General features: G+C 29.1%; 1 protein-coding gene across 2 annotated transcripts in view; it reads left to right on the top strand.

The window, feature by feature from the left end:
• Positions 1-24,542, top strand: part of LOC145291170 (calcitonin gene-related peptide type 1 receptor-like) — a 380,557-nt gene that overhangs the window by 179,522 nt on the left and 176,493 nt on the right. Inside the window, exon 1 of one of the 2 annotated variants that reach the window (XM_080136713.1) lies at positions 24,230-24,542. This exon is cut by the window's right edge and continues 272 nt beyond it. The exons of the other annotated variant lie outside the window; for it this stretch is intronic. The gene's annotated coding sequence lies outside the window, so the exon portion shown is untranslated. Of the gene's footprint in view, positions 1-24,229 lie in introns of those variants that run through there. 2 annotated transcript variants of the gene reach the window in all.

The following is a 24,542-nucleotide window of genomic DNA, read 5'->3' as shown; positions in this document are numbered from 1 at the left end:
AGTATTAGTATGATTAATACTTCGATTAATACAAAGTATTAGTATGATTAATACTTCGATTGATACAAAATATTAGTATGATTAATACTTCAATTAATACAAAGTATTAGTATTATTATTACTTCGATTAATACAAAGTATTAGTATTATTAATACTTCAATTGATACAAAATATTAGTATGATTAATACTTCGATTAATACAAAGTATTAACATGATTATTTCTTCGATTAATACAAAGCATTAGTATGATTAATACTTCGATTGATACAAAGTATTAGTATGATTAATACTTCGATTAATACAAAGTATTAGTATGAGTAATACTTCGATTGATACAAAGTATTAGTATGATTAATACTTCAATTGATACAAAGTATTAGTATGATTCATACTTCGATTAATACAAAGTATTAGCATGATTAATACTTCGATTGATACAAAGCATTAGTATGATTAATACTTCGATTGATACAAAGTATTAGTATGATTAATACGTCGATTGATACAAAGTATTAGTATGATTAATACGTCGATTAATACAAAGTATTAGTATGATTAATTATTCGATTTATACAAAGTATTAGTATGAATAATACGTCGATTAATACAAAGCATTAGTATGATTAATACTTCGATTGATACAAAGTATTAGTATGATTAATACGTCGATTGATACAAAGTATTAGTATGATTAATACGTGTATTAATACTAAGTATTAGTATGATTAATTATTCGATTTATACAAAGTATTAGTATGAATAATACGTCGATTAATACAAAGTATTAGTATGATCAATACTTCGATTGATACAAAGTATTAGTATGATTAATACTTCGATTAATACAAAGTATTAGTATGATTAATACTTCGATTGATACAAAGTATAAGTATGATTAATTCTTCGATTGATACAAAATATTAGTATTATTTATACTTCGATTAATACAAAGTATTAGTATGATTAATACGTCGATTGATACAAGGTATTAGTATGATAAATACTTCGATTGATACAAAATATAAGTATGATTAATACTTCGATTAATACAAAGTATTAGTATGATTGATACTTCGATTGATACAAAGTATTAGTATGATTAATACTTCGATTGATACAAAGTATTAGTATGATTAATACGTCGATTGATACAAGGTATTTGTATGATTAATATTTCGATTGATACAAAGTATTAGTATGATTAATACTTCGATTGATACAAAGTATTAGTATGATTAATACTTCGATGGATACCAAGTATTAGTATGATTAATACTTCGATTGATACAAAGTATTAATATGATTTATACTTCGATTGATACAAAGTATTAGTATGATTAATACTTCGATTAATACAAAGTATTAGTATGATTAATACTTCGATTGATACAAAGTATTAGTATGATTAATATTTCGATTTATACAAAGTATTAGTATGATTAATACTTCAATTGATACAAAGTATTAGTATGATTAATACTTCGATTTATAGAACGTATTGGTATGATTAATACTTCGGATGATACAAAGCATTAGTATGGTTAATACTTCGATTGATACAAAGTATTAGTATGATTAATACTTCAATTGATACAAAGTATTAGCATGATTAATACTTCGATTGATACAAAGTATTAGTATTATTAATACTTCGATTGATACAAAGTATTAGTATGATTAATATTTCGATTAATACAAAGTATTAGTATGATTAATACTTCGATTGATACAAAGTATTAGTATGATAAATACTTCGATTGATACAAAGTATTAGTATGATTAATACTTCGATTTATAGAACGTATTGGTATGATTAATACTTCGGATGATACAAAGCATTAGTATGGTTAATACTTCGATTGATACAAAGTATTAGTATGATTAATACTTCAATTGATACAAAGTATAAGCATGATTAATACTTCGATTGATACAAAGTATTAGTATTATTAATACTTCGATTGATACAAAGTATTAGTATGATTAATACGTCGATTGATTCAAAGTATTAATATGATTAATACTTCGATTGATACAAAGCATTAGTATGATTAATACTTCGATTTATATAAAGTATTAGTATGATTAATACTTCGATTAATACAAAGTATTAGTATGATTTATACTTCGATTGATACAAAGTATTAGAATGATTAATACTTCGATTGATACAAAGTATTAATATGATTAATACGTCAATTTATACAAAGCATTAGTATGATTGATACTTCGATTGATACAAAGTATTAGTATGATTCATACTTCGATTAATACAAAGTATTAATATGATTAATACTTCGATTGATACAAAGTATTAGTATGATTAATACTTCGATTGATACAAAGTATTAGTATGATTAATACTTCGATTAATACAAAGTATTAGTATGATTAATACTTCGATTAATACAAAGTATTAGTATGATTAATACTTCGATTGATACAAAGTATTAGTATTATTATACTTCGATTGATACAAAGTATTAGTATGATTAATACTTCAATTGATACAATGTATTATTATGATTAATTCTTCGATTGATACAAAGTATTAGTATGATTATTACTTCGATTAATACAAAATATTAGTATGATTTATACTTCGATTAATACAAAGTATTAGTATGATTATAACTTCATTTAATACAAAGTATTAGTATTATTAATACTTCGATTGATACAAAGTATTAGTATGATTAATACTTCGATTGATACAAAGTATTAGTATGATTATAACTTCATTTAATACAAAGTATTAGTATTATTAATACTTCGATTGATACAAAGTATTAGTATGATTTATACTTCGATTAATACAAAGTATTAGTATGATTAATACTTCGATTAATACAAAGTATTAGTATGATTATTACTTCGATTGATACAAAATATTAGTATGATTAATACTTCGATTAATACAAAGTATTATTATGATTATAACTTCATTTAATACAAAGTATTAGTATTATTAATACTTCGATTGATACAAAGTATTAGTATGATTAATACTTCGATTAATACAAAGTATTAGTATGATTATTACTTCGATTAATACAAAGTATTAGTATGATTATAACTTCATTTAATACAAAGTATTAGTATTATTTATACTTCGATTAATACAAAGTATTAGTATGATTAATACTTTGATTAATACAAAGTATTAGTATGATTATTACTTCGATTAATACAAAGTATTAGTATGATTATTACTTCGATTAATACAAAGTATTAGTATGATTATTACTTCGATTAATACAAAGTATTAGTATGATTAATTCTTCGATTGATACAAAGTATTAGTATGATTAATTCTTCGATTAATACAAAGTATTAGTATGATTAATACTTTGATTAATACAAAGTATTAGTATGATTATTACTTCGATTAATACAAAGTATTAGTATGATTATTACTTCGATTAATACAAAGTATTAGTATGATTAATACTTCGATTGATACAAAGTATTAGTATGATTATTACTTCGATTGATACAAAGTATTAGTATGATTAATACTTCGATTAATACAAAGTATTAGTATGATTAATACTTCGATTGATACAAAGTATTAGTATGATTATTACTTCGATTAATACAAAGTATTAGTATGATTAATACTTCGATTAATACAAAGTATTAGTATGATTAATTCTTCGATTAATACAAAGTATTAGTATGATTATAACTTCATTTAATACAAAGTATTAGTATTATTTATACTTCGATTAATACAAAGTATTAGTATGATTAATACTTCGATTAATACAAAGTATTAGTATGATTTATACTTCGATTAATACAAAGTATTAGTATGATTAATACTTCGATTAATACAAAGTATTAGTATTATTTATACTTCGATTAATACAAAGTATTAGTATGATTAATACTTCGATTAATACAAAGTATTAGTATGATTATTACTTCGATTGATACAAAGTATTAGTATGATTATTACTTCGATTAATACAAAGTATTAGTATTATTTATACTTCGATTAATACAAAGTATTAGTATGATTAATACTTCGATTAATACAAAGTATTAGTATGATTTATACTTCGATTAATACAAAGTATTAGTATGATTAATACTTCGATTAATACAAAGTATTAGTATGATTATTACTTCGATTAATACAAAGTATTAGTATGATTATAACTTCATTTAATACAAAGTATTAGTATTATTTATACTTCGATTAATACAAAGTATTAGTATTATTTATACTTCGATTAATACAAAGTATTAGTATGATTAATACTTCGATTAATACAAAGTATTAGTATTATTTATACTTCGATTAATACAAAGTATTAGTATGATTAATACTTCGATTAATACAAAGTATTAGTATGATTTATACTTCGATTAATACAAAGTATTAGTATGATTAATACTTCGATTAATACAAAGTATTAGTATGATTATTACTTCGATTTATACAAAGTATTAATATGATTATTACTTCGATTAATACAAAGTATTAGTATGATTATTACTTCGATTGATACAAAGTATTCGTATGATTGATACTTCGATTAATACAAAGTATTAGTATGATTATTACTTCGATTGATACAAAGTATTAATATGATTATTACTTCGATTAATACAAAGTATTAGTATGATTATTACTTCGATTGATACAAAGTATTAGTATGATTAATACTTCGATTAATACAAAGTATTAGTATGATTAATACTTCGATTGATACAAAGTATTAGTATGATTATTACTTCGATTAATACAAAGTATTAATATGATTATTACTTCGATTGATACAAAGTATTAGTATGATTAATACTTCGATTGATACAAAGTATTAGTATGATTAATACTTCAATTGATACAAAGTATTAGTATGATTAATACTTCAATTGATACAAAGTATTAGTATGATTAATACTTCGATTGATACAAAGTATTAGTATGATTATTACTTCGATTGATACAAAGTATTAGTATGATTAATACTTCGATTAATACAAAGTATTAGTATGATTAATACTTCGATTGATACAAAATATTAGTATGATTATTACTTCGATTGATACAAAGTATTAGTATGATTAATACTTCGATTAATACAAAGTATTAGTATGATTAATACTTCGATTGATACAAAGTATTAGTATGATTAATACTTCAATTGATACAAAGTATTAGTATGATTAATACTTCGATTGATACAAAGTATTAGTATGATTATTACTTCGATTGATACAAAGTATTAGTATGATTAATACTTCGATTAATACAAAGTATTAGTATGATTATTACTTCGATTGATACAAAGTATTAGTATGATTAATACTTCGATTAATACAAAGTATTAGTATGATTAATACTTCGATTGATACAAAGTATTAATATGATTATTACTTCGATTAATACAAAGTATTAGTATGATTATTACTTCGATTGATACAAAGTATTAGTATGATTATTACTTCGATTGATACAAAGTATTAGTATGATTAATACTTCGATTGATACAAAGTATTAATATGATTATTACTTCGATTAATACAAAGTATTAGTATGATTATTACTTCGATTGATACAAAGTATTAGTATGATTAATACTTCGATTGATACAAAGTATTAATATGATTATTACTTCGATTAATACAAAGTATTAGTATGATTAATACTTCGATTAATACAAAGTATTAGTATGATTAATACTTCGATTAATACAAAGTATTAGTATGATTAATACTTCGATTAATACAAAGTATTAGTATGATTAATACTTCGATTAATACAAAGTATTAGTATGATTAATACTTCGATTGATACAAAGTATTAATATGATTATTACTTCGATTAATACAAAGTATTAGTATTATTATTACTTCGATTGATACAAAGTATTAGTATGATTATTACTTCGATTGATACAAAGTATTAGTATGATTATTACTTCGATTGATACAAAGTATTAGTATGATTAATACTTCGATTGATACAAAGTATTAGTATGATTAATACTTCAATTGATACAAAGTATTAATATGATTATTACTTCGATTAATACAAAGTATTAGTATTATTATTACTTCGATTGATACAAAGTATTAGTATGATTAATACTTCGATTGATACAAAGTATTAGTATGATTAATACTTCGATTAATACAAAGTATTAGTATGATTATTACTTCGATTAATACAAAGTATTAGTATGATTAATACTTCGATTAATACAAAGTATTAGTATGATTAATACTTCGATTGATACAAAGTATTAATATGATTATTACTTCGATTAATACAAAGTATTAGTATTATTATTACTTCGATTGATACAAAGTATTAGTATGATTAATACTTCGATTAATACAAAGTATTAGTATGATTAATACTTCGATTAATACAAAGTATTAGTATGATTAATACTTCAATTGATACAAAGTATTAGTATGATTAATACTTCAATTGATACAAAGTATTAATATGATTAATACTTCGATTGATACAAAGTATTAGTATGATTAATACTTCAATTGATACAAAGTATTAGTATGATTAATACTTCGATTGATACAAAGTATTAGTATGATTAATACTTCGATTGATACAAAGTATTAGTATGATTAATACTTCAATTGATACAAAGTATTAGTATGATTAATACTTCGATTAATACAAAGTATTAGTATGATTAATACTTCGATTAATACAAAGTATTAGTATGATTATTACTTCGATTGATACAAAGTATTAGTATGATTAATACTTCGATTGATACAAAGTATTAGTATGATTAATACTTCAATTGATACAAAGTATTAGTATGATTAATACTTCGATTAATACAAAGTATTAGTATGATTAATACTTCGATTGATACAAAGTATTAGTATGATTAATACTTCAATTGATACAAAGTATTAGTATGATTAATACTTCGATTGATACAAAGTATTAGTATGATTATTACTTCGATATATACAAAGTATTAGTATGATTATTACTTCGATTAATACAAAGTATTAGTATGATTAATACTTCGATTGATACAAAGTATTAGTATGATTAATACTTCGATTAATACAAAGTATTAGTATGATTAATACTTCGATTGATACAAAGTATTAATATGATTATTACTTCGATTAATACAAAGTATTAGTATGATTAATACTTCGATTGATACAAAGTATTAATATGATTATTACTTCGATTAATACAAAGTATTAGTATGATTAATACTTCGATTGATACAAAGTATTAGTATGATTATTACTTCGATTGATACAAAGTATTAGTATGATTATTACTTCGATTGATACAAAGTATTAGTATGATTATTACTTCGATTGATACAAAGTATTAGTATGATTAATACTTCGATTAATACAAAGTATTAGTATGATTAATACTTCAATTGATACAAAGTATTAGTATGATTAATACTTCGATTAATACAAAGTATTAGTATGATTAATACTTCGATTGATACAAAGTATTAGTATGATTAATACTTCGATTAATACAAAGTATTAGTATGATTAATACTTCGATTAATACAAAGTATTAGTATGATTATTACTTCGATTAATACAAAGTATTAGTATGATTAATACTTCGATTAATACAAAGTATTAGTATGATTATTACTTCGATTGATACAAAGTATTAGTATGATTAATACTTCAATTGATACAAAGTATTAGTATGATTAATACTTCGATTAATACAAAGTATTAGTATGATTAATACTTCGATTAATACAAAGTATTAGTATGATTATTACTTCGATTAATACAAAGTATTAGTATGATTAATACTTCGATTAATACAAAGTATTAGTATGATTATTACTTCGATTAATACAAAGTATTAGTATGATTAATACTTCGATTAATACAAAGTATTAGTATGATTAATACTTCGATTGATACAAAGTATTAGTATGATTAATACTTCGATTAATACAAAGTATTAGTATGATTATTACTTCGATTAATACAAAGTATTAGTATGATTAATACTTCGATTAATACAAAGTATTAATATGATTATTACTTCGATTAATACAAAGTATTAGTATGATTAATACTTCGATTGATACAAAGTATTAGTATGATTATTACTTCGATTAATACAAAGTATTAGTATGATTAATACTTCGATTGATACAAAGTATTAATATGATTATTACTTCGATTGATACAAAGTATTAGTATGATTATTACTTCGATTGATACAAAGTATTAGTATGATTAATACTTCGATTAATACAAAGTATTAGTATGATTAATACTTCAATTGATACAAAGTATTAGTATGATTAATACTTCGATTAATACAAAGTATTAGTATGATTAATACTTCGATTAATACAAAGTATTAGTATGATTATTACTTCGATTAATACAAAATATTAGTATGATTAATACTTCGATTAATACAAAGTATTAGTATGATTAATACTTCGATTGATACAAAGTATTAGTATGATTATTACTTCGATTAATACAAAGTATTAGTATGATTATAACTTCATTTAATACAAAGTATTAGTATGATTAATACTTCGATTAATACAAAGTATTAGTATGATTATTACTTCGATTAATACAAAGTATTAGTATGATTAATACTTCGATTGATACAAAGTATTAGTATGATTATTACTTCGATTAATACAAAGTATTAGTATGATTAATACTTCGATTGATACAAAGTATTAGTATGATTAATACTTCGATTGATACAAAGTATTAGTATGATTATTACTTCGATTAATACAAAGTATTAGTATGATTAATACTTCGATTAATACAAAGTATTAGTATGATTAATACTTCGATTGATACAAAGTATTAGTATGATTAATACTTCGATTGATACAAAGTATTAGTATGATTAATACTTCGATTGATACAAAGTATTAGTATGATTATAACTTCATTTAATACAAAGTATTAGTATGATTAATACTTCGATTGATACAAAGTATTAGTATGATTAATACTTCGATTGATACAAAGTATTAGTATGATTAATACTTCGATTGATACAAAGTATTAGTATGATTATAACTTCATTTAATACAAAGTATTAGTATGATTAATACTTCGATTGATACAAAGTATTAGTATGATTAATACTTCGATTGATACAAAGTATTAGTATGATTAATACTTCGATTGATACAAAGTATTAGTATGATTAATACTTCGATTGATACAAAGTATTAGTATGATTAATACTTCGATTGATACAAAGTATTAGTATGATTATAACTTCATTTAATACAAAGTATTAGTATGATTAATACTTCGATTGATACAAAGTATTAGTATGATTAATACTTCGATTGATACAAAGTATTAGTATGATTAATACTTCGATTGATACAAAGTATTAGTATGATTAATACTTCGATTGATACAAAGTATTAGTATGATTAATACTTCGATTGATACAAAGTATTAGTATGATTATAACTTCATTTAATACAAAGTATTAGTATGATTAATACTTCGATTGATACAAAGTATTAGTATGATTAATACTTCGATTGATACAATGTATTAGTATGATTAATACTTCGATTGATACAAAGTATTAGTATGATTAATACTTCGATTGATACAAAGTATTAGTATGATTATTACTTCGATTAATACAAAGTATTAGTATGATTATAACTTCATTTAATACAAAGTATTAGTATTATTAATACTTCGATTGATACAAAGTATTAGTATGATTAATACTTCGATTGATACAAAGTATTAGTATGATTAATACTTCGATTGATACAAAGTATTAGTATGATTATTACTTCGATTAATACAAAGTATTAGTATGATTAATACTTCGATTGATACAAAGTATTAGTATGATTAATACTTCGATTAATACAAAGTATTAGTATTATTATTACTTCGATTAATACAAAGCATTAGTATGATTAATACTTCGATTGATACAACGTATTAGTATGATTAATACTTCGATTAATACAAAGTATTAGTATGATTAATACTTCAATTGATACAAAATATTAGTATGATTAATACTTCAATTAATACAAAGTATTAGTATTATTATTACTTCGATTAATACAAAGTATTAGTATGATTAATACTTCGATTAATACAATGTATTAACATGATTATTTCTTCGATTAATACAAAGTATTAGTATGATTAATACTTCAATTGATACAAAATATTAGTATGATTAATACTTCGATTAATACAAAGTATTAACATGATTATTTCTTCGATTAATACAAAGCATTAGTATGATTAATACTTCGATTGATACAAAGTATTAGTATGATTAATACTTCGATTAATACAAAGTATTAGTATGATTAATACTTCGATTAATACAAAGTATTAGTATGATTAATACTTCGATTAATACAAAGTATTAGTATGATTAATACTTCGATTAATACAAAGTATTAGTATGATTAATACTTCGATTGATACAAAGTATTAGTATGATAATGTTCGTCATTCAAAATCTTTCTCTGTTGTTTTCTTTGATTCATTTTTCCTCTTCTTGTTTTCTTTCACCCTTTTTATTTTTTGTTCCCTTGCTTATTTTTTTTTTAATTATTGTGGACCATGATTTTCTGTTGGTTTGTTGCGCATATCTTGCCTTTCTTGATTCTTTTTTTTCTATTTTTCGTTCCTCCTTTCTTTCGTTTTATTATTTCTTTTCTCTTTCTTTGTTTATTACTTTCTCTCGTTTTATTTTTTCTTTTATACTTAATTTTTTATTCATTTTTATTCTTTTTTCTTTATGTTAATATGTTCTGTTTTTTTTTGTTCACATCCTTTCCTTTTTTTCTTTCGTTTTCTCTGTTTGTTTACTTCTTTTCTCTTTTTGTTCCTTTCTTTGCTTTCATTCTTTTTTTTTTTGGCTTCTTTTACTTAATTCATTCATTCTTTCATTTTAAATATCGTTTTCTTCATTTATTGATTTATTTATGTATTCACTTATTTATCTTATCTCTTTTTATTTCCTCTTCAATTGCTCCATGTTTCCCATCCCCTTCTTCACGTCAACACCCAGACTCAATAGAATGTCAAAACAGATGTTTTACAAGACATAAGTCAACAACTTCTGTTATTTGTTTGTCCTTGCCGAGTGTAAAACGGTAGGACGTGAGTCTACTAGTCATGAATATATCTACTTATCTAATCTTACTTAGCTATGCGTATGCCTATCAACATCGTTATCTAATCACTCGCCAAAATCTACTTTTCTTCATCAGACTTTGTTTTAATCAACAAAAGTCATAGAATTATCGAATTATAGTCACATTTGTTCATTGCACTTCTGTTTCCCTAAGGCTTTTCCTATATCTTTTAATCACGTAAAATATATGTTAAAATATTACTCAGTTTCGGAATTGTGTTATGTCTAACAAAAAAAAGACTTCTATTTTATTTCTTATAATTAGCTGCAAAATACAAGTGACCAATGTTTTATTAGATTACTGTCTATCATTCTTACCCTCTCTCATTGTATGTTGTCTGACTCTCACCCATCCCGCTCCTTTTTTTTACAATGTTTATCACTCTTTTTGCTACTCTCTCTCTCTCTCTCTCTCTCTCTTTCTCTCTCTCTCTCTTTATTTCTATATCCGTCCGTTTCTCTATCTATCTCTATCTTTCTCTCTCTCTCTCTCCATCTCTTTGCTTTTGTTTATTAGAATTCAGAAAACTAACTATAAAACTTGAATATGTCAGACGGGGAGAAGACACCGTGGAAGCCGGTCAAGTCAATGCCAAAATGTAAAGTCAAAACCTGTTAATATCCGAAATGTTGACACGATGTGTAAATAAAAGTTATATGAAATATAACTTCATGTGGTGTCTTTTAAAGAAACAGATAAGTGAATTCGTTCCGGCTGTTATTGTCATGTTAAATGTTTATTATATTGTCATGTTAAATGTTTATTATATTGTCATGTTAAATGTTTATTATATTGTCATGTTAAATGTTTATTATATTGTCATGTTAAATGTTTATTATATTGTCATGTTAAATGTTTATTATATTGTCATGTTAAATGTTTATCGAACTCTTAAGTGGTTACAGAATCTGTCTATTATATAGACTGTTGTTATTATATAAATATTTTCATGAAAAAAAAACTTGTCTTCTGAAACTACTATTAATAATTTCTCCCACTCTTCATCTGTACCTAAACCTAAACGTGGATTCCATGAGCAAAGCTTCTTTCTTAGAACTGCGTGCCTGTCGCACTCTCTTCCGTTTCCCTGCTTTCCAGCTGACTCTAATATCGTCATCTTCAAGTCCAACATAAATAAATTCTTGATAACTCGTCCCCTTTAGTAATCTAATTTACCAAATTTCCACAATTAACGATTACTATGATATTGTCACATTGACTACCGTACACTCATTAACCACTATCCTCGAGTGGCCTCCGGGCTTTGATAAGTACTGACTCTTTTGTAAACTCCTCTTCTTTTTCTTCAGCAAAGAGATTATCTACTCTCGTCGTTTGAAGTTCCCTCATGTACAAGTATTTGTTATCCTCTCAAAATAATATGCCGAGATGTCCACGTCATCGTTTCAGTCTAGCTTAAACAAAACATTGATCATTGATAATTTGATACCCCGCTATCAAACAATAATAACACTGAAAACCCCGGGTCAATTAACCCTCAGAGAATAAATATATTTTTCTAAACTTTAGATAGTATTCATCCAGGGCAACGCCAGTTAAGACATTGTTAACATTGTGGCGATTCGTTTTGTAGTTTTTTGTCCTTTTTACTTTAAGCTGGACATGGTAGCTTCCTTCGGTGTTGACAGACTATAGATACCCACTGTAAGGGTGCCTGCGCATGGAATTTTTGTGGCAAGAGTTGCGCAATCACCAACTACACTTCTCCTGAATCGACGTTGTTAAATACCAGTAGCAAGTGAAGGTTCAGGACGACAGGCAACGATGCCGAGATAAGCAGAGAGAACATTCAGCGCCTATAGTTCCCAAATGGTCACCCATCTGGCACTAGCCAGGCTCAACGTTACTTAACTTCGGTGTCTCAACATGATTATGCCGTATATATAACTTTCAATATAGCATTCAAACATACACACATACACACATACACACATACACACATACACACAGACAACTGATCTTTATATCTTGAATAAATATTGTGTGCGTGTGAGGGTCGTATCATAATAGTAACATTGTTTCACACTTGATAAAAAAATACAAATGTCTTTGATTTTATTTGGCCATCTAGAAATTAATTCTTTGTTGTTTTCATTGTTTTTGCTTTTACGGCATATCAACCCTTTACAGGCTATTTAATGCCGAATCTAGTTATTTGGCAGTTAAAGGGTGGCTCCACACTCCCCAAAGCCCTCAAACTGAGGCCTCACCATCGGATATAAAGGTCATATCCAGGACCTAATTTCTTTGTGAAAAGGATGTTCCCTTAAACAAGGTTTCATGTTGAGAGAAAATAACTGAAAAACCAATGCTCGTAAATTGACTGCAAATAAGCCTTTTTAAGTGAATACTAGTTAATATTATCTCAAGTGAATATCTGGGTAGTCCTTTGGGATTATCAAATGGGAATGACTAACAAAAAATAAGACAGGACATCTAATATTTTTCATCTAAAGTTTCAAAAGATGGGCAAGGGAATCAGTTAGACTTCGTTCTCTGGGCGTCACACACGCCGTTTGTTTCACCGGTGTCCAAGAGGCAATTGCATATGTGTGCCTTTCAGAGAAAGAGATAGAGGGGGGGGTACTCTAAACTATGGCTTAAGATACAAATATTAACTGAAGATCCACAAGTAAAATGTGGGAAGATACTTCCATAGATTTGCTACACCTCACGGCACATTTACCAAAAAAGTAATAATATAAGCTCGACTAGGACCTGAATCATCATCAGAATACGAAACATCGACAAAAGCATAGCGACGAAATGCGCTTTATCGCGACCGGTGTACATTAAAAGGTGGCGGTTCTATCATCTGTTCTGCTTGTAGCAATAAATGGTACGCCACAGAAAAGAACTGTAATCGTTAGCCATGATAGCATATCTTATGGTGGTGGTGGTGGTGGTGGTGTTTTATCTTTTTTTTATCTTGCGAACAGACATTTCCACGTACTTACTGTCTGATGACCTGGAGCTGTACCCCTTAAAAAATGACTGCAATTTAAAGTGCAATGACTGAAAAATGGCGTTCTTGGACTAATTATATTTTTGACATGCACCGGCAAAAGAGACGTACATTTCTTCTGTTTTCCATCCCATCCCTAAACCATCCTTCAAAACCACCCCTCATCATTTTTCTTCTCACTCTTCTTTTTCTTCCTCTTATTTTTTCTTTTCTTCTTCTTCCTCTTATTTTTTCTCTTCTTCTTCTTCTTCTTCTTCTTATTATTATTATTATTTACTCACTAGGAGTAGTCACACAAGAGAAAAAGTTGTGGCAATCTCTGGAGTCTGAGTGGCAATAAGTCTCCCCAGATTTCCGATACTCTCCACCTTTTTCCATAATCATTGCAGATGGATTTGCGTGATCGCAGCGGCCGCTTACCATTGATTTCTCGTTCGCGGCGACCATTGGTTTTCGCTGGAATTTGGGTGGCAACAAGCCTCCTCAAGGTCCCAGTCCTCTTTGCACTCACCCAGCAGAGGTTTGGCTAGTGCTTTCTCTCCTCGGTCTTTGTCTCCTCCTTGACCCTCCTCGCTTTGGTGTAGTGTCAGTTTTTGGTGGCACACGCACAAAAACTCCAGTGATGCTCCTTTGTGTTATATATCTGTAGCATTTTCTGCATGTTCATATGTATTAATATCCGCATCCAAGGAGTTTCCTTAATATTTCAGCAGTTTTCATTACTGTTATCCTTTGTATTTCACCAGTCATCCCTCTGATTCCAATCTCTCCCATTCTCTTTTCAAAGTTTTTCTGTATTGTTCCTAGCGCTCCTACTATTAATGGTTTTATCCTGACTTTCTTCATTTTCCAGATCCCTTTGAGCTCTCTAGCCAGTTTAGTGTATTTACTCCGTTTCTCCATCTCCTTGATGTTCACTCTGTAGTTTGCTGGGACAGCAAAATCTACAATTTGACATATCTTCTCCTTGTTAATTAGTATGATATCCGGTCGTCTTACTTGAATGGGTTTATTTGTTCGTATATCCATGTCCCAAGGGAGTTGATGACTTTCGTTTTCAAGTACTGTTGCCGGTTTGTGCTTGTACCATTTGTCTTGGTGTTCAAGATTCAGTTGTCTGCATATTTGCCAGTTCACTGCCTTCTCCACGATCATCTACTCTTATATTCGTTTTGGATTAGTTTGCTGCATTCACTTATTATGTGGGTTATTATTTCGTCTTTTTGTCCACAGAGTCTGCATTTTCTGTTTTCTTGGGTCTTATTGATCCTTGCTTTTATGTGGTTGGTTCTAATCTTAAATCTTGTGCGTCTGTTATTAGGGATTCAGTTTTTATGTTAAGATTTCCTTTTTGTAGCCGTGCCCAAATGTTTTCGTTAGTCTCATATTTTGTCATCGTTATGAATCGTCCATGTAGTTGTTTCTTTTTCTTTTTTTCTTTTCTTGTTTTATTCTTTGTTTCTTCCGTTTCTGTTTTGCTTTTTTGGGTTTTTTTTCAGTATCTTTTTCTGCAATATTTATTCTTTTACTGTTCTGCATTTTTCTAAATCTTTTCTTGTTTTTCTTTTACGCAGTCCTCTACACCAATCAGCCCTCTTCCATCGTTTTTCTTTTCACACAGAGTCGGTCAGTATCATTCTTCAGATGTAGTGCATTGTGCACTATCATGAGTTTTCTGGTCTTCTGTTTGCGATGCTTCAGTTCTTCTTTGGCCTATCCCATAAATGGTCCAGAGTATCTTACTAGTGACACTGCCTATGTATTCATACCTTTAATTAGATTTATACAATATAGTTTCATTTCAAGGAGTTTTCTTCTTCTTCTTCTTCTTCTTCTTCTTCTTCTTCTTCTTCTTCTGGGATATTCCTTTCCAATTTTCTCTTTCATTTCTGTTGTTTTGACAGTGTCTGCTTCCAGAACACCCGAATATTTGTAACTATGATGTTCATCTAGTGCCCGCATCTCCGTTTGGTTGTGTTATATCATACCTTCTGTTGCTTCCAGTTTTCCTCTTCTCATGATCAGGAGCGCAGACTTTTCCATGCCTAATTCCATTCGGATATTCTAACTGGGATTCTGGTTGCGTTTGTTAGTGTCTCTAATTCTTTCTTGATTTTTGCAAATTACTTCAGGTCATCCATGTACATTAGGTGGTTCATTCTTTCATCTGTATTAGTGTACTTGTATTCGGCTTGGCATTTTCTTTCTATATTGTTAAGGGGCATCATGGCTATGATGAATAGTAGTGGTAATGGGGAATCACCTTGGAAGATACTTCTTTGTATTTTAATCTCCGTAATGTATTGTCCATTCGCTGTCAGTTCAAGTCTCCGTGTTTTTATTGCATTTTCTATTAAATTTATAATCTTGCTTGGTATTTTGTACATTCTCAGACATTCATTCATATTTGCGGGATTCTGTCATACGCTTTCTTGTAGTCGATCCATGCCATGATCAAGTTCTTTTTTCTAATTTATATCTCATTCAAAACCTTTGGTCTATATATAACAGGTCATGTCTTCTTTCTCCTTTTTGACATCATTTCTCTTCATCAGGAAGTAGTCCGCGATTATGAAGGTACAGATAAATTTGTTCCTCAGTTGTTCTGTAAGTATTTTCCACATTGTAGGTAAGCATGTAATAGGTCTGTAATTTCTGGGGATGGTTCCTTTCTGTGAGTCTTTTTGCACTTTTGGTCAGCCATTCTGGTACTTGTCTTTCTTTGATACATCTTTTAAGATTCTGACTCAGCCTTTCATGTAGTGTTGTGAATTTGTTAAACCAATAGGCGTGTATTCTGTCATGACCTGGTGCTCTCCAGTCTGCCATTTTAGTAGAGTTATCTTTAGGGTTTCCTTGCTGATTTCATTCTCTGTCACTTCTTCGATTTACTGCATCTCCTCTTTCATGTGTTTCAGCCATTCGGCATTTCTGTTAAGATCCTGCCGCTTTTCTTATGTCTGTCTCCAGTAGAGTTTTGTTTCTGTCGCGTCTGGTTGTTCTGTTCTTGTTCTTCCGCCGTTCACATTTTAATAAAACTAGCCTCCATTGCTTTCAAATGCCCTGTTTCAAAGGTTTTGTTTGCATTGTTACGTTTTGTATTTGTATCGTTTTAACTTTCCATATTTTGTTTCTATTTTTTGCTTTAATTTTTCATATCTTTTGTTAAGTCTCTCTCTGCCGTTCACATTTCTACTGTTCAATCCTTTTCTAATTGTTTTTTTGTTTTGATTTGTTTATTGTTTTAACTTTTTTCTTAAGTTTTTTGATCGATGTTTCCAGCCTCAATTCCCATCCAAGTTTTGTCGTCCATTTTCTTTCCACATCTTTTTTTTACTTTGAACATCATACTTATTGTCTTGATAGATGCGTAAATTAAATTGTTTAAGGTCCTGGATATGACCATAAACTATATCCAGTGGTGAGGCTCCAGCTTGCGGGCTTTGGGGAGTGTGGAGCCACCCTTTAATTACCATTGCTCTCAGGTCCACTCTGACCCGGAGTGGTAGTACCTGTGAGGGTCCCAACTATGATGTAAATAGAAACCAACTTGAAAACAACAAATATATTCTATTAAAAAATTTTTCTTCAAAATCTTTGGATTCAGCATTAAATAACCCGAAAAGGGTTGATATGCCGTGAAACAAAAACAACCAACCAACTAAATTGTTTAAGTCTGTAAGTGTATCATTGTAGAAGCTTGTTAACCCTTTCAGTTTCTGCTATTAATTTCTTCCACTCTTGGTTCCTTAAGGATGGAGGCCATGTTTTTTTCTTTGTTCATTAGTTGTCTGATGTTTTTACTTCAACCATTTCATTCTCGTTAACTTCCGTTGTTTCGTCAATCTCGATCTCCATGTTCCTTGCGCCTGCTTTTTGCATGTCTTCTCTTTCTGTAGGTGGGGAAGGGCGTTTTGTTTCTTCTTCCCTAATAAGTTGCATGATGTTTTCTACTTCTGTGACATTCTCGTTGAGTTCCGTTGTTTCACAGATCTCGGTCTCACGGTTTACTGTGTTTATATTTTGCTGGTCATCTATGCGTGGATTTTCCACGTGCGAGATTCCAGTGAGGATCGTATCTGTGTCTTTTCCATCATTTATCCTTTGTTTGAGTAGTTCTAAATTAGAAGCCCACCCTCTTCTGATTGGTCTGCTTTACCTTGTTCAGTTGTATGGTATTCACTGGACATGTCCCACAACGCTTTCATCCGTTTCCGGGTTAGGCTTCTATAATAGCATTCTATTGTCATTCCTTTTCCATTTCTTGTGTTTTGGGGATTTTATGCTCAGTTTGGCTGCTCTGTATTTCATTATTATTTCAGCACTTGAAATTAGAGGAGATACTTGCTCAGTGTCAGGGATATTCTTGTAGCTGGAATTATTTACTCGCTAGGAGTAACCATACAGACCAGCATCAAAGATTTCTCTTTGAGAACAACTTGTGGTGTTCTCTGGAGTTTGAAGTCTCCTCAGATTTCCAATATTCTCCACCTCTTTCGATAACCTTTGCAAAAGAATTTGCATTATCACAACAGCCGTTTATCACTGATTAAGTCATCATCAGAGATTACTTAGTGATAATGACCGGTGGTGTTCCCTGGAATCTAGGTGACAACAAGATTTACAATGTTCAACTATTTCGATAATCTTTGAAAATGAATTTTCATTATAGCTTGTCATTGACTTCTCGTCGGCAGCGACCATTAGTCTTCGCCGGAAGTTGGGAGGCAAAAAAAAACCTTTCCAAGGTTTCAGTTCTCTTTGAAGTCTGGTAAGTGATCTTTCTCCTTGGTCTTCGCATCATCCTTGATTATTCACGACTATTTTGTGTGACGCCACCATTATTTTTATTTTACTTTTTATTTTTATCTTTTTATATGGCGTAGTTAACTTGCAATTTGTGGTTTACGTTTTCTTGATTCCCTAGGTCAATGTTCTCCGTCTTCTTCTTATTATTATTCCCCTCATCCTCCTACTCCTCCTCCTTCTTCTTTTTCTTCTTCTTTTTCTTCTCTCCATTCTTCTTCTCCTTCTCCTCCTTCTCTTTCTTCTCTTTCTTCTTCTTCTTCTTCTTCTTCTTTTTCTTCTTCTTTTTCTTCTCTCCATTCTTCTTCTCCTCCTTCTCCTCCTTCTCTTTCTTCTTCTTCCTTTTCTACATCTTTTTCATATTCTTCTTATTATTATCATTTTATTATTATCCGTTATTTTTTTTCTTTATTTTCGTCTTCATCTCTTATTATTCTTCTCTTTTCTTCTTCTCTTTCACCATTTTTGTCTTCTTACTCTTCCCCCTCTCTAATTCCCTCCTCCTCCGCCTCTTTTCCATTCTCCATATTGTTTCTGCATCTTCCCATAACCCCAAAAAATTTCATCTACGCCGAAACCGCTGGGTCGCAGCCAAAGCCCACCCCCATCTCCATCTCACTAAAAAAAAAAAATGACATTCTATGGGAACGTACCCGGCTTTTCAATATTGTCAACAACATTTAGTGAATAATCACGAGCCTTTCTCGAAACCAACATCAACAAAACAAATTTCTTAAAACACGTGTTACTGTGAACCCAACCAAATTATGCGTTCATTGTGCACACGATAAGCACAACTGTGTCGTCTTATACGCGACGATTTCGAACAAAGTTTTAATGACTAACGGGGTTTTCATTTGCCAAACGAACGAAAAATAAAATTATACGGATGATTTCTCTCAAATGAAAACCAAAAACACAAAACAACATGTTCTTATTCATCTCGCTACGGGGGTATAATTAGACACGGAATCGATTTTTAATGTAGACAAAATTCAACCCCACGAGAAGAAGCATTCCGTATTGGAACACATCATAAAGCTTGCCTCTGTCAAAAAAAGATTTCGTCTTCAAATTTTGGTCATGATCGGTGAAATGGTGTGGGGTGTAGGAGAGTATATATATACGTAGGCTATGACCTTGACCTTAAACCTTGAAAATTGGTGTGCACCATTCTTAGGTGGTGGGGGGCATCATCATGCCAGATTTGGTCCAGTGGTGAGGGCTATAGGACAGTGTATATATATATATATATATATATATATATATATATATATATATATATATATATATATATATATACGTAGGAAATGACCTTGATTTAACCTTAACCTTGAAAAACGATGTGTACCATCGCTAGGTAGGGGACAATCATGATGCCAGGTTTGGTCATGATTAGTCCAGTGATGTGAGCTGTAGAAAAGTTGTACACACACGCACGCGCGCGAATGCTAAAATCGGTCTTTTTCTCGTTATGCTTGTCATCAATAGTTTTTTTTTTTTTCATACAACATCAATATTTGATTGTGTTTCGACAATTCTGTTGATGGATCATTTCCTTAAGAACAATAAAATGCAACAATTACAAAAAAAAAGCCTCTCCAACCACCGATATCTATGACAAATAACTCCTTACCTTTAAATTGTTCCTCCAAACTCCTTGGCTTAACATTCACAGGAGATATGAGTTGGAACAAATACATTGGGGACATTGCGAAGGCTGATGTAAGGAAGGTAGGTTCTCTCTATCGTGCTAGAAAACCACTCACACCTGAGAGTGTCCTGTACCTATATAAGGCAACGATTCGCCCATGCATCGATTATTGTTGCCACATCTGAGCTGGTGCATCTACCACTAGTCTCTTCCTCTTGGATAGGGTCCAAAAAGAGTTTCCAATCTAATAGGTCCCGATTTGTCAACTAAGCTCCAATCCCTGTCCCATCGCTGCAAAGTCGCATCCCTGTTTGTCATACAAGTATTTTAATGGAATGTACTCTAATGAACTCATTGCATGGACCTTCTCGGCGTACATATCTCTGACTAACCCGCTTAGCAACAAAATCACACCCCTTCACTATTGAGGTCCCTTAATGCCAGAAAGCTTTCTACTCTAATAGTTTCTTCCCACGAACTGCTAGACTTTGAATTCTCTTCCTGCTACCCGCTTCCCTTACTGTACTGATATGCAGAAGTTTAAATGTAACGTAAACCAATATCTTGTTAATCTTTCTTACCCATGGTCCTAATTAGTTGCCCCTTTATGTCCAAGTGCCGATATGTTTTGTTTAATATGAAGGTGAATAAAAAAATCAATGTAATTCCATAAAATGCTTGAAACGGAATTATTTTCGTATGAACGCTACCATCATCATAATAATATGAATAATAATAATAATAATAATAATAATAATAATAATAATAATAATAATAATAATAATTATTATTATTATTATTATTATTATTATTATTATTATTATTGTTATTGTTATTATTATTGTTATTATTATTGTTGTTATTATTATTATTATTTTTGTTATTGTTAGTAGTATTATTGTTGTTATTGTTATCATTATTATTATTATTATTATTATTATTATTATTATTATTATTATTTGGCCTTCAGACGTCTGCTATTGTAGGTACACCAACATCCTTAGGAAAACCCTTGATCTTTGAAGCTCCTGGTTTGAAGCGGGGATTGAAGTAAATCCTCCGTAAATGAATCCCATCCATTACCAGAGAGTTGTTCATAAACGAAATCAGAATTATTATTATTATTATTATTATTATTATTATTATTATTATTATTATTATTATTATTATTAATATTATTAATATTATTATTATTATGATTGTTATAATTATTGTTATTATTATTATTGTTGTTGTTGTTATTATTATTATTATTATTATTATTATTATTATTATTATTATTATTATTAATATTATTATTATTATGATTGTTATAATTATTGTTATTATTATTATTGTTGTTGTTGTTATTATTATTATTATTATTATTATTATTATTATTATTATTATTATTATTATTATTATTAAACAAAGACTATTGGTTTGTATTTATCCACATATGATTTCTTCAGTTTGTTCATAACAAAAAATAATATTTTAAAAGAAACGACATAGTTTTAAAAACAAAATCAGAAAATAGATTGAAACAAAAAACACGGGGAACGCTTGGTAGTGAGACTTATAAACAAGAGAAATTACCCACAACATTTGAAACACTTTGTAATTTAAAATAAAATAAAAAGTCCACGTTAAACAGTAATGATGGGAGAATTCCAATGTTTTTCGCGATTTTGGTGCGATTACCGATTCTTTTAACTCTCTCGCTTTCTCTCTCTCTCTCTCTCTCTCTCTCTCTCTCTCTTTATATATATATATATATATATATATATATATATATATATATATATATATATATATATCAAAAACAAAAAAGTGGTTGTAAACACTAAAAATACATATATAAAATACACATATATATATGTATATATATACATATATATATGCATATATATACATATATACATATATATACACATATATATATATACATATATATGACTACGTTATTTAATCACATAAATTAATATACCAAAGCATGATTTTATGCGTAAACTTTAAGTATTTACTTCAACAGTGCTGAATACATAGGTAGAGCTAGATAGTAAGTTATAAAAATATATATGGCAATTAAGCTACACAGAATATTCCGCGTTTCATCCACGCTAGGATACGTCGGGCTTATTCGAAGAGTTGTGGTTGTCTCGCGTTTTTATAAACGCACATTCAACTGGGCCTTTGTCCTGTAAGTGCCTGCTCATTGGCTGTTTAGGAAGGGCGCGGTGGAAACTAGGAAGCTGATTTGCTAACTAAAAACTCAATAGAATGTGCGTATATAAAAACGCGAGACAACCACAACTTTTCGCATAAGTCTGGTGAATCCTAGCGTTGATGAAACACGGAATATTCTCTGTAGCTTAATTGCCGTATATATTTTTTTAACTTACTATATATATATATATATATATATATATATATATATATATATATATATATATATATATATTTTTTTTTTTTTTTTTTCTTTGCAATTTTCGAATTACCTTAAAAATCTATATGATATGTGCATATATTTTCGCAAACGCAGAAGTACACTTGTATGGAGAAGGGTGATTTATAGATTTAAGTTTTACTGGCCAATTAAAATTAATAAAAATTTATCATTTTATATTAGAACTAGCTAAGGAGATTTTTACTTCAACAAGAAAAATAATCGTGTCTTCGCATCGGAAAATGGGCATACTTTGTTTCCAATTCCGATCAATCGCCCCAACACTATTAAAAAGTAAAACGTAAAATTGTTTTAAGTAGTGTATTTTAAAGTAGAGTTTCCCAAACTTCAGGACACCATGGAGCCTCTGAGCAGGGCAAAGGGTTTTCACGGATCACTAACAAGATAAATTCTAAAATAAATATGAAAAACATTAATTTCAAATTTTAACTTGTAATTGTTCATTCTGTTTGTGATTTTACTATATTTTCGTGTTTACAACTATTTTTTTTATTTTTTATTAATCAAAAATTGTTGCATTTTTTGTTCATCTATTTTTTATATTTCCTTTTTCATGAACCATCTTGGATGTCTTTACACCTCTAGTTATGTATCGTATTTCTTTCCAGAACAAAAAGAAAAATACTTAAATATCTGCAACCATTAAATTTTTCCATTATAAAGCATTTGGTCCTCTTTAAGAAAGGGCTTCCGGACCCTCTCAGTCTCTCTCATGGAGTCCCAGGGCTACGCGGAGCCCACTTTTGGAAACCTTGGAATAGAAAATTGGAAAAGGTCGTTTATTCATTCCATGTTTGAGCCTGCCTGCCAACTACCAATTTTTTTTTTTTTTTTTACACCCCGCTCTACTCTGGGTGCCGACTGTTATTTTGATCCCCCCCCCCCCGCTTCTACCATTTTTTTAACACCTCTCTCCACCCGGATTCCTACTGTTATATTAACCCCCCCCACACACACACACCTCTCTACACCCGGGCAACGCCGGGTACCCGCACTAGTAAGATATAAAACAACAGACAAGATAACTGATTCCGTAGCATGAAACTTTTTTTTTTTTTACATAAATTAGTTTGAGAAAAGAAAAATGATAAAAATGAAACCTACGTATTTCTTTCCGACGACAACAGTCTTGATAAAGAACAACAAAAAAAGAAAGCAAGAAAGAAAAGAAGGAAAGAACATTTTTAAAAAGAAAGAAAGAAAGAAGCAACATGTAAAAAATATAACAGGACTCCCCCCCCCCTCTTTGTTATCCTCGAGCTTCGGCGGGAGTCGGTAATGGTGGATTTATGTCCCCACTTGACACGATCACGGGTTTAGTCTGCGTGAAAAAGGATGTCTGCTCGCCTCATCATCGGTCGCTTCCCGGCGACATCAAACTTGAAAACGACTTTCGCGGATGTGGCGATGTCGTAGCGTCTTCGACGTCGTCACGACAGACGAATTTATTAAGAAAATGATA

This window comes from Euprymna scolopes, chromosome 12 (genome assembly GCF_053919585.1).
Source record: "Euprymna scolopes isolate OS-2025 chromosome 12, ASM5391958v1, whole genome shotgun sequence".
Taxonomy (NCBI): Eukaryota; Metazoa; Mollusca; class Cephalopoda; order Sepiida; family Sepiolidae; genus Euprymna; species Euprymna scolopes.
The sequence above is the reverse complement of the archived record's forward strand: the minus strand, read 5'-3'. Positions and strand labels throughout refer to the sequence as shown.